Genomic DNA, 18,606 nt, shown 5'->3' on the forward strand with positions numbered 1-18,606 from the left:
AGAGAGGTGGTCTAGTGGTCGATTGTCCTTCTAACATATGCACATTCATTGAAGCCTCCATAAGATCTTTTCTCTAAGGTGATTAAACCAAAAACTAATATAGAGACCAAGCTCTGATACCAATTGTTGGACCCTAGAGGGGGGTGATTAGGGTCAAGAGGCTATAATTATACAATAAAAATAAGACAAAGCAAACCACAAAACAGTAAAGCAGTTAAAGTAAGAGAGATAGGGTTAGGAGTTCGTTATCCTTGACGCGCGATGTGTTAACGAGGTTCGGTAGATCACTCCCACACAATTGATCTACACAAGATCACACTCTCAAGATAGTAGAAATGGTGTAAGACTCTCTCTTTACAACGTCCCTATAGCAAAGAGAAAGAGCACACTGAAGCTGGGAAGTGAACACACAAAAACACAAAAAGAACAGGTTTGAAAATTTTGCTCAGTGAAAACAACGTCTCTGGTTTTTGCAAAAGCTGGGGCTCTGAGGAAGAAGAAGAGGTTGAGTTTAAATAGGAGAAAAATAGCTGTTTAAACCCATCCCTTAATCCCCCAAAATCTGGAACCAAACGTCGCTGAGATCTGTACTGATCGGCGTTGAAAAAGGACATAATTTACCGTTTGAAAAGCTTGGCGGTCGACCGATGAAATTTCCGGTCGACCGCTATCCAGATCCGAAGCTCAGAATCAAGCAGAGACTTCTTCGGTTGACTGGTGCGGTCGACCGATGAAAAATCAAGCTCTCGGTCGATCGTATCGGTCGACCGACAAACTCTCTGCTGCCCACTGACGAATGATCATAGGTGCGGTCGACCGGTACGGTCGACCGCATTCTGATACATTCTAGTAAAGCAGATTTTGACTCAACTAAAATATTTGGAAAATATTTATTTGACCTCTGAAAATTATGAAACTTTGTAAAATATTTTTAATACTAAAAACAAACTGTTTGGAAAAAGAATTTTGCAGATAGGTCCTCATACTTGTGAAAAATAGTATTTTGTGAAAAACGCTTAAAAACATAAGTATGAAAACGTGTGTGTGATATCCCAATAGCTTCAAGTAAAGTCAATAACTCTTTGCCTACATTCTAGCACTAGAGAGAAAAATAAAAGATAGCTAATATCCTCATATAGAATGCAATTCTTGAGTCTTGATATAGCTTGAATTGGATGAAGCTTCTATTAGAATTTGTTGTTCTTGAAATAACGTTGCTTCATCACTATGCCTCCTCCTCCTTTGGATATCATTGTTGTAGCGCATATTCCATCTAATCCTCCATTTATGGTACTAACAAGCTTGATATATGAATTCACTACATTTGTACTTAATAAGCCATTAGTACCGATAATGGTGGTTGTAAAACATCATCAAAACATAAGGGTAAATACCTTAGTCTATAAGTGCTTGGTTACAGCTCTTCTAGGACTGTGTATGGGCATTCCTAGTTGGGGGCTAGCTTGCCTATCCGGGTGTCATTGTCAAAATCAACTTTGCGAAGGACGAGGTCGCTAGCGCTGGATCTCCTTTGTCAAATCTTACTGTTGTAATAGAGATCGATCCGTTGCTGATTGGTGACTTGGGTCCATAGCACTTTCTCTCGGGTCTCACATAGGAGATCAAGCCTGATACGAAGCCCTTCTGAATTTTGATCTTCGTCGGAGTGTTGTCGTCAGATGGTTGCCATACTGAATTCGACTGGAGTGACTGCTTCGGTGTCATAAGCTAGATTGAATGGAGTCTCTCCTATTGAGTTCTTAAGGGTCGTGCGGTACAACCAGAGGATACTAGGCAACTCTCCAACCCAATTCCCTACTACAGCATCCACCTTCTTCTTCAATGCTTGGAGGATGCATTTTTGGCAGCCTTTGTAAGTCCATTGGATTTAGGGTGGGCAACGGAGGAGAACTTGAGGAGAATGTCATACTCTTCACAAAAATTACGGAAGCCTCCGCTATCGAATTGGATTCTTTTGTCAGTCACAAAGGACCAGGGCATGCCAAAATAGCAAACAATTGATTGTCACACAAAATTTGTGAGATTACTCTCACCAATCTTAGTTAGTGGTTCGGCTTTAATCCATTTGGTGATGTAGGCGATCGCCACAATGAGGAACTTCCTCTATCGCAAAGCTAGGGGGAGAGGACCTAGCAAATCCAGCCTCCATTGAGCAAATGGTATAGGACTGAGGATGGAAGTTAACTCAGTGGCCACTGCTCATGGGATGGACGAGAAGAATTGGCACTTCTGGAATTGAGAGATGAGTCGTTTGGACTCAGCCAATATGGTGGGCTAGTAATACCCTTACCGTATAACTTTCTACGTGAGGGTTCGGGCCTAAGATGGTCTCCACATGTGCCCTCATTAATCTCCCTAAGCACATAATTTGCCTCTGGTGGCCTAAGGCATCATAGATAGGGTCATATGTTGCTGTCGGAGTATGGCATCCGATAGAGCTGTCCATCGAAAATGAAATAGTGGTGAGGGTTCCTATGGAGGCCCCTAGATTCAGTAGGATCTTTAGGTAAGGTCACCTGTGTTAGATAAAGAAAAATAGGTTCCAACCAATAGGTCACGATAGTGTTGGCCTTCTTGTTTTGATGATGTTTAACAAACAATTTACCACTAACATTGTTTGTCTAGTGTCTATGGTCTTTTCATTTATTGTAGACAAACAACAAGTTGGAGGATGGATGGAATAAAGCCTCAACGATCATATTCAATGGAGGTTGGCGGAATAGTGGAGTGAAGCCTATGCATTCAAGTTAAGATCCAAGTTCAAGCTTCTTCCGCAATGTTTACCAAGAAGAGCTTCATTGAAGATCACAAGCTTTGGTAAATTAGTTTAGGTATTATATTATGTGTGTTCAATATTTCAAGCTCAATTTCATACACACACACGTTTATTTTGATTTATCGTTGTTTTGGATTATAGACTTATTAACACGATGATATATCTTTTATCATGTTTATAAACCTATTGGAAAGTGTTTTGAAACTTGTTTGGATTGAATTTGTCAAAATCAAGTTTTAACAAGTTTTGTTTGTGCATGTTTAAAGTTCATGTTCGTGCATGTTTTTACAAAACAGATGAGTTTTCCCAGTTAGGAAATATAATTTGAAAAATTTCTTTGTATACATGTTTATATTCATATATACAAACATTTCTCCAAGTTTTACTAATTTTAGACATGTTTTGTTATTTTCAATTGAATTTACAAAAACGAGTTTTCAGCAGTTTTTCAGAAACTGTATATCTTTGTTAAAAAAAGTTATTTCTCACAAACAGGATGTGATATTTTATAAATTCTTTCTCTGACACGTTTAAAAACATATTTTTAAACTTTTGTCAAAATTTTATGATTTTTGGAGTTGTTTTACTATCCCCAATTGAATTTATAAAATCGTGTATGTCAGCAGATTTTGGAAACCGTATATCTCTGTTCAAATAATTATTTCTCACAAATAGAACGCGATAATTAATAAATTATTCCTCTGACATGTCTTTCGACACGTTTAGATACTTCCATAAAAATTTTATAATTTTTAAAGTTGATTTATTATTTTTAATTGATTTTACAAAGTGAGATACACAAATTTCCAGAATGCTGGATTTTTGGTATTTTGGTCTTTTCACCCTATAACGGTTAGTAACGGCCAGAAACGGCTAGTTTTTGTTTTGGGGTGTTTTTGGATGATGTTTTGGGTTGTTATAAATACACCATTGTATTCAACTCTCCCAAAAACAAAGAGAAAAGTTTTATAGAGTTTTATAAGTTTGTTTAAGGGTTTCTAAGTAAGTTTAAGAGTTTTGTTTGTGAAGATATTTTCACAAGAGCTTGAGGAGATAATCTTTTGGTGTTTAAAGCTTTAATTCATCTCCCTCTCTCTTGTCATCCATTGGAGAAGTTTTCTAAACTCTATATCTAGCTTTATATTCATTTGTTTAATTATCATTTATCAAAGCTAGTTTTTATATTGAGTTTAGATTTGATTTTTCTCATTGTTACACACACCCACTTGAGCTTTTAGTATTTACATACATAGTATAATTGGGGTTGTGAGAGATTGTAATATTGAGTTATGCTAAATTGAGTTCTCATCTATTGTAGAGAACAACTTATTTGTATTGTGAGCCTAAATTGTGAGATCACATTGTATTACACTAGTACACCGAGAGGAGTGTGTGGTGAGAGACGGGGTTATCCCAAGAGGAGTAACGTCGGTAGTAAAAGCCTAGAGAGAGGTAGTAAATTCGAGCATTTGAGGGAGACACGGGCTAGAGATCAACACTTGAGGTGGTATTTAGTGTGTATACATTGTGAGCGTTGTAGAGTTTTCGGTTAGCTAGAAAACCGAGTGTGTAGAGAAATTCCGGCTTCCAAACCGGGTGTGACGATAGTGGAGATCTTCTCGAGGTGAGGAGCGGAGACATAGGTTGTGGGTACCGAACTCCGTGATCATATTGATTGTTTGAGTTTGTCATTGGCGTTCTTTTACATTCATGCTTATTGTTTATACCGCCTTTGTCATTTGCTCTTAGTTTATATTGTCCACTATCTTGTTTATCTTGTTTATGTTTATATCACACTTAGTGTCTTATCCTTACATATATATCTCATAGCATATCTCTTTGCTAGGATATATCCATTTCTTCATATTGTTTATTCTTGCACATAACTCTTGTATATCTATCTTGTAAGAATAATTTGTTTTAATTGGCATAAAATCAGAACAGATTAGCATAGGACCCTATTCACCCCCCCCCCCCCCCGTTCCCCCCCCCCCCCCTCTAGGGTCCAACAATTGGTATCAGATCTTGGTTCTCTTTGATTTAAGGTCTAATCGCCTTGAGTTAAAGATCCAAATTATCTTATGTGCTAATCTAGTTTTGTGATTTTATTTTATATCTTGCTTGCACATATTTATATCATGGACATGCACGGTGCACCTAATCTTAGTTATGCTATTAATGTTGCTCCTAGTATTAATAACTTTCTCTATTCCCAATGGTGTGTTAGATTTAAACTATTTGTTAGATCTAAAAATATTGATTTATGGAAAGTTATTGAGGATGCTTATATTGTGCCCACATTGGAGAAATCCAAGTGGAGTAATCATGATGAAAAGATGTTTACTATGAACAAGCTTGTGTTAGAATTTCTAATTGATGCTTTTGGCTTATCCTTTTCTAACAAGCTTGATTCTTTTGATAGTGCTTACACATTGTGGAAACTTATAGAAGCACATCAAGGGAATTTGGAGGCGATCCGACAAGCTTTGGAGGATTCTGCTTCTAATTCATGTGGAGCTTCATCTTCATCGTGCACACGGGGACTAGGCAATAGCCCTAGTGTGGTAAGCGATTCCGAATCCGAATGTGATTTATCTATTAATGAACTCGTTTGTGCATATGATAAATTAATGCATGCCTACACTAAATTGCATAATAATTTTATTGACTTAAAAAGCAAACATGTAGAATTAAAATCCGATCATGAGTTGTTAGCATCTAAGTTTGAAACTATTTCTAATGAGAATGTGATCCTAAAAGAAAACAATGAAGAATTAAAGTTAGATCATGATTCTTTAATTTCAAATGTTGCTAGTTTAACTCATGAAAAGAACAATAACATGCTAGAAGTAGAAGCTTTAAGAAATGAATTCACATCATTTAAAAATGACCATGTTTGCTCTACTTCTATTGTCAATGCATATGTGCCAAATGATGAGTTGAATGTTGTTAAAAATCACATTTCATCTTTAGATTCAACTCTTAAAACATGCATTGTTAATAATAACAAGCTTATGGACTTGTATGTAAAGTCTAATGCAAACTCTTCCAAGAAACCCATTCACTATGCACACATGTATAACAAAATTTACAAGTGCTCCATTTGCGGTCGAAAAGGCCATATTGCTAAATTTTGTTATAATGCACAAAAGCCCATCAAGAAAAATAATTCTTGTGCATTCCATCAAGCTTCATCTTCATGTACACATACACATTCACATGCTCATACTCACAAAGCTCATCATAAACATGCTAATATGTATAAATGTGATTTTTGTGGTAGATTTTGTCATTTGGCCAAATTTTGTTTTGATTTAAGAAGAGTTTCTCATTTGCAAAATAATTTAAAAGAAAAACCTATCTTTGCAAATGATTTTCGTGCAACGCCACTTGGTCATCACAAATCATTTACCCCTCTTCATTGCACTTATTGCAATCGAATGGGTCATTTGCATAAATATTGTTATGACCGTGTTCGTGCACCAAATACACCCAAACGGGTTCATAAGCCTAGGGCTTTAAGCTTAATTGATAGGGGTCATGTCCCTAAACAATCCGGCACCAAGAATACTTGGGTGCCAAAATCCTTTTTAAAACCAAGCTTTAGATTTTTTTATTTCTTTGTCTTGGTTTTGAAAAATGTGTTTTTTTAAAATGTGGTTTTGAAAAACGTGTTTTGACAATAAAAACAACTTATTTTCACCAATTCTCTTGTTATCATTTTGTTGAATTTATTTATGAGAAGTGTATGTTTCAATAATGTGTTTGTACTTATGAGATCATTATATAGCACAAATAGATGATTTAAATTTCAAATATGCTTTATAATATATTCTTCATATGGGTTGATCAAAATTCTTAAAGAAAATTTCCTTTCTTGATCAAACATCATTTTTTGATCTGTATACTTTGTTTTGATTTTGTTGAGAGGTTTTATGTTTGAGCAACCCCCGAGTATATTGGGTGTTTATTCCCAAATCTTGTTTAGCGGATGCTAAAATGTTGATATGGGTTGATACTAGCTCAAGAGCTAGATATAGTTGCCTCTCTTGATTTTTAAAAATCAATGATGATTTGGTTTTATGTTTTTATATGATTTACTTGTGATTTATGATTTTATTTAATTGATTTGTTTTCATTTGAAAACTCTTTTTGCATGATTCTCATGTTTTCTCTCTTTTGATTTCATAAATCTTTTTGATTAGGTTTTGTCTTAAAAACTAATGCTTTGAGACACCTATCTTCATAATGACATACTTTATGTATTCTGATTGTCTTTTTGTATGTGAGTTGTGGTTAGCATATCTATGCTCTTACTCACATATGGTTTGCCATGATCATTATTGTATGTATTCCATAAGGCATTTTGATAGGGGGAGCCATACCCTATTTCTATTATTATTTTTATACTCACTCATGCATATTGTTAGGGGGAGCTTTCACTCTCTTCATTCTTGGTGTTTCCCCCTTTTTGATGTTGTCAAATGGGAAGAAATATTATGAGTATAGCATTTCTTATTTATATACATGATAATTCTAATTTATATATTCATTTCTTTCATGCATATATATCTTTGTGTAAATTGTTTGTCATCATCAAAAAGGGGGAGATTGTTGGTCCTCTTGTTTTGATGATGTTTAACAAATAATTTACCACTAACGTTGTTTGTCTAGTGTCTGTGGTTTTTTCATTTAATATAGACAAATAACAATTTGGAGGATGGATGAAATAGAGCCTCAATGATCAAATTCAATGGAGGTTGGCGGAATAGTGGAGTGAAGGCTATGCATTCAACTCAAGATCCAAGTTCAAGCTTCTTCCGCAATATTTACCAAGAAGAGCTTCATTGAAGATCACAAGCTTTGGTAATTAGTTTAGGTGTTATATTATGTGTATTCAATACTTCAAGCTCAATTTCATACACACACATACGTTTATTTTGATTTATCATTGTTCTGGATTATAGACTTATTAACACGATGATATATCTTTTATCAAGTTTATAAACCAATTGGAAAGTGTTTTGAAACTTGTTTGGAATGAATTTGTCAAAATCTAGTTTTAACAAGTTTTGTTCGTGCATGTTTAAAATTTATGTTCGTGCATGTTTTTACAAAACAGATAACTTTTCACAATTGGGAAATACAATTTGAAAAATTTTATTGTATACATGTTTATATTCATATATACAAATATTTCCCCAAGTTTTACTAATTTTAGACTTGTTTTGTTATTTTCAATTGAATTTACAAAAACGAGTTTTCAGCAGTTTTTCAGAAACTGTATAACTTTGTTAAAAAAAGTTATTTCTCAAAAATGGGAAGTGATATTTCAGAAATTATTTATCTGACATGTTTATATACATGTTTGAAAACTTTTCTCAAAATTTCATGATTTTTGGAGTTGTTTTACTGTGCCCAATTGATTTTACAAAATCGTGTATGTCAGCAGATTTCGGAAACTGTATATCTGTGTTCAAATAATTATTTCTCACAAATAGAAAGTGATATTTAATAAATTCTTAATCTTACATGTCTTTCTACATGTTTAGATACTTCCCACAAAATTTCATAATTTTTAATGTTGATTTATTATTTTTAATTAATTTTACAAAGTTAGATACGCAAATTTCTAGAATGCTTAATTTTGGGTATTTTGGTCTTTTCACCCTATAACGGCTAGTAACGGCTAGAAACAGCTAATTTTTGTTTTGGGGGTGTTTTTGGCTGATGTTTTAGTAAATTGATAACCCTGAGGTTGGGTGCCTAGGACTTACATAGATGCATGAGTCTTTGGCAAATTGACAACCTTGAGGTTGGGTTCCAAGAACTTACGTAGATGCCTGGGTCTTTGGCAAATTAACAACCCTGAGGTTGGGTGCCCAGGACTTATGTAGATGCCTAAGTTTTTGGCAATGACCCTAATGGTTTAGTGGTGAATATTAGGGTCGACCATATGGTGAGAGTGCCTTAGGTTTACCCTGAGAAGGCACCAAGGGCTTAGAACTCAACCCTGAGGTCGAGTGCCTTGGTCTTACTGTGGACGTCTAGGGTTTTCATCCTACTGAGGGCCTCCCTGATGACAATATAGCAAAATAACAACTCATAGGTTGGGTGCCAAGGACTTATGTAGACTCCTAGGGCTTCATTATTGCCATAATGTTCGAGAGGTGAATGTTGGAGTCGACTATATGGTGCGAGTGCCTTGGGTTTACCCTAAGAATACATTCTTGCATAGATTGGGCACTATGGGAGTGCAAGACAGGAGTCAGTTTCGATAAAATTTCATTTATAATGAAGGAAACTGTATAAAATTATTGAAAACATCTCCTAAAGTGCTCAATGTTCTACGGATGTTGCAAGACTCTCCCGTATGGGGCCCTTAGTCTATAAGTGCTTAGTCGCAGCTCTTCTAGGACTGTGTATGGGTATTCCCAGTTGGGGGCTAGCTTGCCTATCCTGGTGTCATTGTCAAAATCAGCTTTGAGAAGGACGAGGTCGCTAGCGCTGGATCTCCTTGGTCAGATCTTACTGTTGTAATAGAGATCGATTCGTTACTGATTGGTGACTTGGGTCCAGAGCACTTTCTCTCGGGTCTCGCATAGGAGATCGAGCCCGATACGATGCCCTTCTGAATTCTGATCTTCGTCGAAGTGTTGTAGTCAGATGGTTGCCATACCGAATTCGACTGGAGTGACTGCTTCGGTGCCATAAGTTAGCTTGAATGGAGTCTCCCCTATTGAGTTCTTATGGGTCGTGCGGTACAACCAGAGGATACTAGGCAACTCTCCAACCCAATTCCCTACTACAGCATCCACATTCTTCTTCAATGCTTGGAGGATGCATTTTTTGGCAGCCTCTGCAAGTCCGTTGGATTTAGGGTGGGCAACGGAGGAGAACTTGAGGAGAATGTCATACTCTTCACAAAAATTACGGAAGCCTCCGCTATCGAATTGGATTCTGTTGTCAGTCACAAAGGACCGGGGCATGCTAAAATGGCAAACAATTGATTGTCACACAAAATTTGTGACGTTACTCTCACCAATCTTAGTTAGTGGTTCGGCTTCAATCAATTTGGTGATGTAGACGATCGTCACAATAAGGAACTTCCTCTGTCGCAAAGCTAGGGGGAGAGGACCCAGCAAATCCAGCCTCCATTGAGAAAATGGTATAGGACTGAGGATGGAAGTAAACTCAGTGGCCGCTACTCATGGGATGGACGAGAAGAATTGGCACTTCTGGTATTGAGAGATGAGTATTTTGGACTCAGCCAATATGGTGGGCTAGTAATACCCTTACCGTATAACATCCTACGTGAGGGCTCGGGCCCCAAGATGGTTTCCACATATGCCCTCATGAATCACCCTAAGCACATAATTTGCCTCTGGTGGCCTAAGGAATCGTAGATAGGGTCATATGTTGCTGTCGGAGTATGGCATCCGATAGAGCTGTCCATCGTAAATGAAATAGTGGTGAGAGTTCCTATGGAGGCACCTAGATTTAGTAGGATCTTTAGGCAAGGTCACTTGCGTTAGATAAAGAAAAATAGGTTCCAACCAATAGGTCATGATAGTGTTGGCCTTCTTGTTTTGATGATGTTTAACAAACAATTTACCACTAACGTTGTTTGTCTAGTGTCTGTGGTTTTTTAATTTATTGTAGACAAACAACAAGTTGGAGGATGGATGGAATAGAGCCTCAATGATCATATTCAATGGAGGTTGGTGGAATAGTGGAGTGAAGCCTATGTATTCAAGTCAAGATCCAAGTTCAAGCTTCTTCCGTAATGTTTACCAAGAAGAGCTTCATTGAAGATCACAAGCTTTGGTAAATTAGTTTAGGTGTTATATTATGTGTGTTCAATACTTCAAGCTCAATTTCATACACACACACGTTTATTTTTATTTATCATTGTTTTGGATTATAGATTTATTAACATGATGATATTTCTTTTATCAAGTTTATAAACCTATTGGAAAGTGTTTTGAAACTTGTTTGGAATGAAATTTTCAAAATCAAGTTTTAACAAGTTTTGTTCGTGCATGTTTAAAGTTCATGTTCTTGCATGTTTTTATAAAACAGATGAGTTTTCATAATTGGAAAATAAAATTTGAAAAATTTATTTATATACATGTTTATATTCAAATATACAAACATTTTCCCAAGTTTTACTAATTTTAGACTTGTTTTGTTATTTTCAATTGAATTTACAAAAACGAGTTTTCAGCAGTTTTTCAGAAACTATATATCTTTGTTAAAAAAGTTATTTCTCATAAATGGGAAGTGATATTTCAGAAATTATTACTCTAAAATGTTTATATATATGTTTGGAAACTTCTCTCAAAATTTCATGATTTTTGGAGTTGTTTTACCATGCCCAATTGATTTTACAAAATCGTGTATGTCAGCAGATTTCGGAAACTGTATATCTATGTTCAAATAATTATTTCTCACAAATAGGAAGTTATATTTAATAAATTATTTCTCTGACATGTCTTTCTACATGTTTATATACTTCCCTTAAAATTTCATAATTTTTAAAGTTGATTTATAATTTTTAATTTATTTTACAAAGTCAGATATATAAATTTCCAGAATGCTGGATTTTGGGTATTTTGGTCTTTTCACCCTATAACGGCTAGTAACGGCTAAAAACGGCTAATTTTTATTTTGGGGTGTTTTTGGCTGATGTTTTGGGTTGTTATAAATATCCCATTGCATTCAACTCCCCCAAAAACAAAGAGAAAAGTTTTAAAGAGTTTTATAAGTTTGTTTAAGGGTTTCTAAGTGAGTTTAAGAGTTTGGTTTGTGAAGATATATTCACAAGAGCTTGAGGAGATCTTTTGGTGTTTAAATCTGCAATTCATCTCCCTCTCTCTTGTCATCCATTGGAGAAGTTTTCTAAACTCTATATCTAGCTTTATATTCATTAGTTTAATTATCATTTATCAAAGCTAGTTTTTATATTGAGTTTAGATTTGATTTTTCTTATTGTTACACACACCCACTTGAGCTTTTAGTATTTACATCCATAGCATAAATGGGATTGTGAGGGATTGTAACATTGAGTTGTGCTAAATTTAGTTCTCATCTATTGTAGAGAACAATTTATTTATATTGTGAGCCTAAATTGTGCGATCACATTGTATTACACTAGTACACCGAGAGGAGTGTGTGGTGAGAGACGGGGTTGTCCCAAGAGGAGTGGCGTCGGTAGTAAAAGCCTAGAGAGAGGTAGTAAATCCGAGCACTTGAGGGAGACACGTGCTAGAGACCAACACTTGAGGTGGTAGTTAGTGTGTATACATTGTGAGTGTTATAGAGTTTTCGGTTAGCTAGAAAACCGAGTGTGTAGAGTTTTCGGTTAGCTAGAAAACCAAGTGTGTAGAGAAGTTCCGGCTTTCAAACCAGGTGTGACGATAGTGGAGATCTCCTCGAGGTGAGGAGCGAAGACGTAGGTCGTGGGGACCGAACTCCGTGATCATATTGATTGTTTGAGTTTGTCATTGGCATTCTTTTATATTCATGCTTATTATTTATTTCGCCTTTGTCATTTGCTCTTAGTTTATATTGTCCACTATCTTATTTATCTTGTTTATGTTTATATCACCCTTAGTTTCATATCCTTACATATATATCTCATAATATATCTCTTTGCTAGGATATATCCATTTGTTCATATTTGTTATTCTTGCACATAACTCTTGTATATCTATCTTGCAAGAATAATTTATTTTAATTGGCATAAAATCGGATTAGATTAGCATAAGACCCTATTCACCCCCTCCCCTCTAGGGTCCAACAAATAGGAGTCTTGGTCTCCACGATGGTCTCTAGTGACTTGGAGATGCTGGGTCGCTCGAGAGTGTCGGTGGACAGGCCCCAAGCTAATCCTTGATCTTGTTGACCAGCTCCGTGTCAGCTTTGAGATGCAAGGCCATCCTCGAATCTTTAGCTGCATATCATCCATTCACCTGATGGATGACCAACTATGAGTCGGCTAGAATGTAGAGGCGACCTGCCTTTAGTGATCATGATACTCAAAGACCAGTGAGAAGAGAGTCGTATTAGGCTTTATTGTTTGAGGCCAAAAAGTCAAAAGAAATCGAATGCTCATGCGTCAACCCATCAGGGCTGCCCAGGACCACTCCTGCTTCGCTGCCATCTTCTCCATAGGATCTGTCCATCCTTAATAACTATCATGAGGTGAATCCAGGGGAATCATGTTCTAGAGTGTGACGGATCTATAGAGCAGATGATTGGACTAATGGAGGAGCTGGGTGAGTGGACGTCTTTAGGCGTCAAAATTGTTTATAGGTTCCCGCACGCAGCTCGATATGGAGAAAAGATGATGAACATCATTATCGAAGTCAACAAGGATTATCTGATGCTATGAGGAAGCTAACAAGTACATGAAGCAAGTTGACAGAACATACGAATTAACAAGACAACAAAATAGCGAAGAAACGACTCAATCCGAAGTTTTGTTTCACCAAGGAAAGGTAAAGTGTCACTCATGTCTCATTCACTCCACATGTGTTTTGCCTAGGGGAGGTTGTAGATCTCTTCGCTAGCTTTCCAACGCATCTTGAATTATATTATTTTGAGATCAGATGGGAGAATTAGAGGTGAAACAATCAAAACGTACCAAACGGCATATCGGCCAATGGCCAAGACACCACTGGTGTCTCAGCCCATGACCGAGACATCCTTGGTGTCTCGGCCTTGGCTGAGACACTATTCGTGTCCTATGCCTAGAAAACTTGTTTTAGCCGGTATAACCTCCTAAAAACCTATTTTTCGATAAGATTTTTTGATTCTTTCAGTCCAGAGCATCTCTAACTGATTGGAGGGTATCTTTGAACACTCTAACTGATTGGAGGCTATCTTTGAACATGGTTAAGTGGTTAAAACTAATGATAAGATTAAATCATTCATTTTTATCTAAAAATAGAGCTTCTAAAGCCTATAAATACAGCTCTAGGGCTTTTATTCACGGGGATCAAGAATTTGGAGTGGTCGACGAAGCTCTATCATTTTAAATAGTAGAGAAGCACGAATTTCAACAAGGAGAAAGTGAGTTCTTAGACAAAAAGAAGGAGAGTTTGATAGATCTGCAGCCACTTCAGCCTCGTTCATCCTCTTCCCTTAAGTTCGCACCATTGTTGTGATCTCGAGAAGAGTGTTTATCTCACTGTTACTGAGATATTCACTTCAATTTCTTGTTTTCTTCAAGAGGCAACAAAATCAATCGGTTCTAATCACTTGGTGGTGTATGGATAAACCCCGACACTGGCAAAGATCCCACACAAACAGAAGACCGATAAACAATCTCTTTACGTGTGTTTTCAAAAAAGTTGTAATCTTTTAATCTTTTTTGTGTGTGGATAGATATTATAAAAAGACTCCTCTTTTGAATTCATTTTAAACGCCTAAAGTTGTAATAAATTCCTTAAAGAAACCAACTTTCAACACAAACACGCTGGCGACCACAGTGGGAGCTAACAGCCTTGCTGTCGAGGCTGTCGTGCCGCAGCCAATGATTAAGATCCCGATTAAAACAGAGGTGGAGTACGAATTCGACCAGCAGAAGTTTGAGGAGGATGTCTTCTCCTCCTCCTCCAGACCTTCCACTCCCGCAAGCGCAGGAAGACCACTTCCTTGAAGAAGGTTCATTGGTCATCAAATCTGAAGACCCAGAATGACGATCTTTACCCAATTGTTGTTCAGACTCCTCTCCGACATCCGAAGAACGCAGATCTGCTGCTCACGACAACTCCCCTCTAGTTAAGGAGTTTTTCGCTGAAGGCACACTAATTTTGATGAACAGGGCTCATTAGAGGCAGCGCCAATGCCTCGTTGTTCGATTTGCCAATGCTCTGGCGCAGGTTGACGGACTCTACTATCAAGTGGATTTGGAATTTAGGAGGCGCCAAGCGATTAAGCTACAACCACAATAAGCAACTGATCCCTCCTCCAAACAATCAACCAACAAGTGGGTTCAGGTCAAACGAACCCGTTCGACTCTCGAGGAGCGCATCCAGAAGCACTGTATACATCTTGTATAGGCACGGATTCTCGTGCATAAGGCACAATAATTATAGAAGGAAGAGGTGGTCAAAGAACCACCGAAATCCAAACAAGTCTGTGTGCCAAAGGCCAAAATAGCGCCCAAAACGGCACCAAAAATAGCTAAGATGTCTCCACTTGGGGAGAGACACTAGTCGTGTCTGTCATCTAATTCCAGCTCTAAGGCTGCTTCCCAGCTTCCATCAACTTCCGATCCCGTCCCTATTGCTCCTGTACCTCCGGTGAAGCCCTACGACAGCATGGATCTATCCAAATTCAGAATTTTATTAAAGGATCGCCTGTGTCCTCTACACGAAGATCGAGGTAAGACTCTTGTCAAAGAACACTTGAGTCCGGTGAACAAATCCTGAGTAACTCTTCAGACTGAGGATCGTATACGTCCTCCCAACAAACTAATTCTAGTAACTACCCACTTGGGGGTGCGTGTGGAAGACCAGAAGCCCGTTAGGGTTCCACCCTCATGAAGGCATGGTTCCAAACGTGTGACTCCCGAGAACACCAATAAGGCGTTACCGCTTCAGAAGAAAACGTGTCTGTCAAATGATAATGTTACACCTAGAAATCCAAACCAGCGGTCGATAGGTTGCTCCAGCCACAACGCCAAAGAGTTGTACTATCGAGATGGGGGTACGAACAAATCTCGAAAGAGAAGTATCCTAGAATCGGTCTCTCACTGTCCTTGTGATAGGCTTATCAGGAGAGTATTATCAGAGTGTAGCTGCCCGAAGACCACTCCACAGAGGGTCTCGGTATTCCAAAGGCTTTCCACTGAATCGTCAACACCTAAATCAAGACTCTTCCACAAAATAAGATCGGTCATTCAAGATGAGGAACTCCCAGAAGTCACCATCAACATGGCTAGCAAAGAAAAGTCTGTGTTCACTTCGAATAACACTAATCTTAACTTTTCTTCGGGAAGAAAAGTAGATTTAGGAATAGCCGAGTGTCTCAGCTCCACCTAGAATCTGTCAGACATGGGGATTACCCGACGGTGCATGAAGGTCTATCTTCGAAAGACAAACTTTCAAATACTTGCTCCACAATCGCCTCTAATGATACAGTGTCTAGCATGGGGTGAGCTCGAGAAGTGTTCATGATCACTATCGAACAAGTGACTCAACTTCTTCAAGAAGCCTTGGCCAAACAGAAAGAAGATTTTAAAATTAAAATGGACATGGTTGTGCAACAGTTCAAGGATTTACATGCCCAATAACTTCAAGATTTATCAAATCAGCGTGGTGAATCCAGTCGTCAAAACACTACCAATCAAGTAGATAGCGATTCAAAAGTTGAATAAAATATCAATGCTGATACTCCTCTCGACAACATGGACACTGGGGGTGGTCCCATAAATAATAACAATGTTAGGAGTGGTATCGTTGTTCCTCCCCAAAATTAGCCCAAAGGGAAATACATGTGAAGAGGACCAGAAGATGAAGGATCTTGAAAGTAAAATCAATGCCTTGATGACTGCTCAAGAGGTGAAGAAGACCGATATCCTGTGTCCATACCCAGGAGAGTGGGATTCAATCTCGTACCCTATGAAGTTCAATCTAATTAACTTCATGTCGTTTAACGGGAGAGGTTCACCCACTTAGGATTTAATCTACTTCAAGTCCCACTTGGGAATGATCTCTGGACACAAACCCTTGATGATTTGGTCATTTGTAGGCACCCTTCGTGGGGACACCTTCGATTGGTATCGACGTCTCAAGTTAGGAAACATCAATTGTGGGACGATATGGAAAACTCATTCCTCGGCAATTTCTTTGATGATGACACTGAAGTGTTAATTTGAGCTCTTCTGGACGAGAAGTAGAAGAACGGAGAGTCAGTTGACACATTCGTCAAACGCTTCCATAAAAAGGTGATTAATTGCCTAGATCCAGTCACAGAGGAGTTCATACTCCAGACCTACCATTATAATCTCTCCCTCGATGTCCTAGAAGTCATGGGGGTTGTCCCCTCAACCACCTAGAAGGAATTCAAACTGCATGGAGAACAGGTCGAGCGCTTCCTCAGAAGAAAGAAGGCTGAGAGAAGCCTGCTGAGCTGACAGCACATGTGGTTACTATTGAGGTTAATCAAATGTCACAATGAAAACTTCAGTAACAACGAAGGACTCCTGATCTAAGGTTCTAAAAGGAGTATTCTTTCAAAGATGATGAAGTTCTAGCCATCTTGAAGTATCTTCTCACCAACGATAAAATCAAGCTACCACCTATTAAAGATCAGGAGGGAGCTAAGAGGATTACTGATCCAAAATACTCTGCATACCACAGGAGGGTTCTTTATCCCACCAAGGCTTGCTTCAGTCTCAAAAACAAAATCCAAGACTTAATTGACTCTAGCGTCATAACGGCAAAACAAACCAAATGAGAACGGCAACAACTCTAAAGAGTATACGAGTATAAACTGCTTCTCCATGCACTCCAAAGGGCATACGAGTATAAACTATTTTTCAAACCTTCAACTGGTATACAAGGCTAAACTATTCGGGAAGTTCTTAGAGAATATTATGTATAATATTCTTAAGGATAACTCAGCTACCTCAGATTGGTATAAGAGGTTAAAATTGCTCCCTTAAGTTGTGCGCTCCAACAATGTAGCCGAATGCGATTGGACTCAGTTTCACCCAAAAGTTGAGGGTGGATACGAGGGTATTATGGGTGGATACGAGGTCAAGAACTAAGACCTGATTCTGTATCAAGAACAGCAACATTGTCCACAAACGGGAAGTTCCTGAAAGAGTATTATCCCTAGTACGTTTGGGATAACCTATTTAACGGGAAGTTCCTGGAGAATGATATGTATGTTATTCTTAAGGATAACCCGAAATTAATTGATTATTAACCAACCATCTGAATAATTCACTCTTAATCATGATAAAAATGATTAAGAACCTCCCACTGTGGCTGTTCAATCATGTCCAAAATGATTAAAACCCTCCCACTATGATTTTTGAAGCACTCTTTCATTGAGATAAGATTCAATGACTTCATCATGTCAATCTTCCCTCACGAAACTCTCAAATCCTTCAAGGATGAAGCATGTCTCATTTGTTTTTCCTTCATCCGATTCTTGTTTGGTTTCAATCATTAGGATCAATTCCGCTAACTCCTAGTATGACTTTGTAAGCATTCTTTGATTGAGATGAGATTAAATGACCTCATTGGATCAGTTTTCCTTCACCAAACTCTCATTTGGTCAAATCTTTAAACAGTTAGGGCCAAAGATAAAATCCACTCTCGATTTCTTCCATGAACGAGAGGTCTATTTTTAAATTGAATGATCAAACCTTTAAACAGTTAGGGTCTTCTCAAACTCCCACTTGGTCAAATCTTTAAATAGTTAGGACCAAAGCTAAAATCCCCTCTCAATTCCTTTTATGAATGAGAGGCCCATTTTCGAATTGAACGACTAGACCTTTAAACAGTTAGGGCCGTTCTAAATCCCATCTTGGTCAAACCTTTAATCAGTTAGGACCACAACCAAAATCCCCCTTCGTTTCCTTCCGTGAATGAGAGGTCCACAAATTGAACGATCAAACCTTTAAATAGTTAGGATCGTCTCAAGCTCCCTTCGGTCAAACCTTTAAACAGTTAAGACTAAAGCCAAAATCCCCTCTCAATTCCTTCCATAAACGAGAAGTTCATAAATTAAATGATCAAACCTTTAAACAATTAGGGTCGTCTCAAAATCCATCTTGGTCAAATATT

The sequence above is a fragment of the Asparagus officinalis genome, chromosome 3 (assembly GCF_001876935.1).
Source record: "Asparagus officinalis chromosome 3, Aspof.V1, whole genome shotgun sequence".
In the NCBI taxonomy this organism is placed as follows: domain Eukaryota; kingdom Viridiplantae; phylum Streptophyta; class Magnoliopsida; order Asparagales; family Asparagaceae; genus Asparagus; species Asparagus officinalis.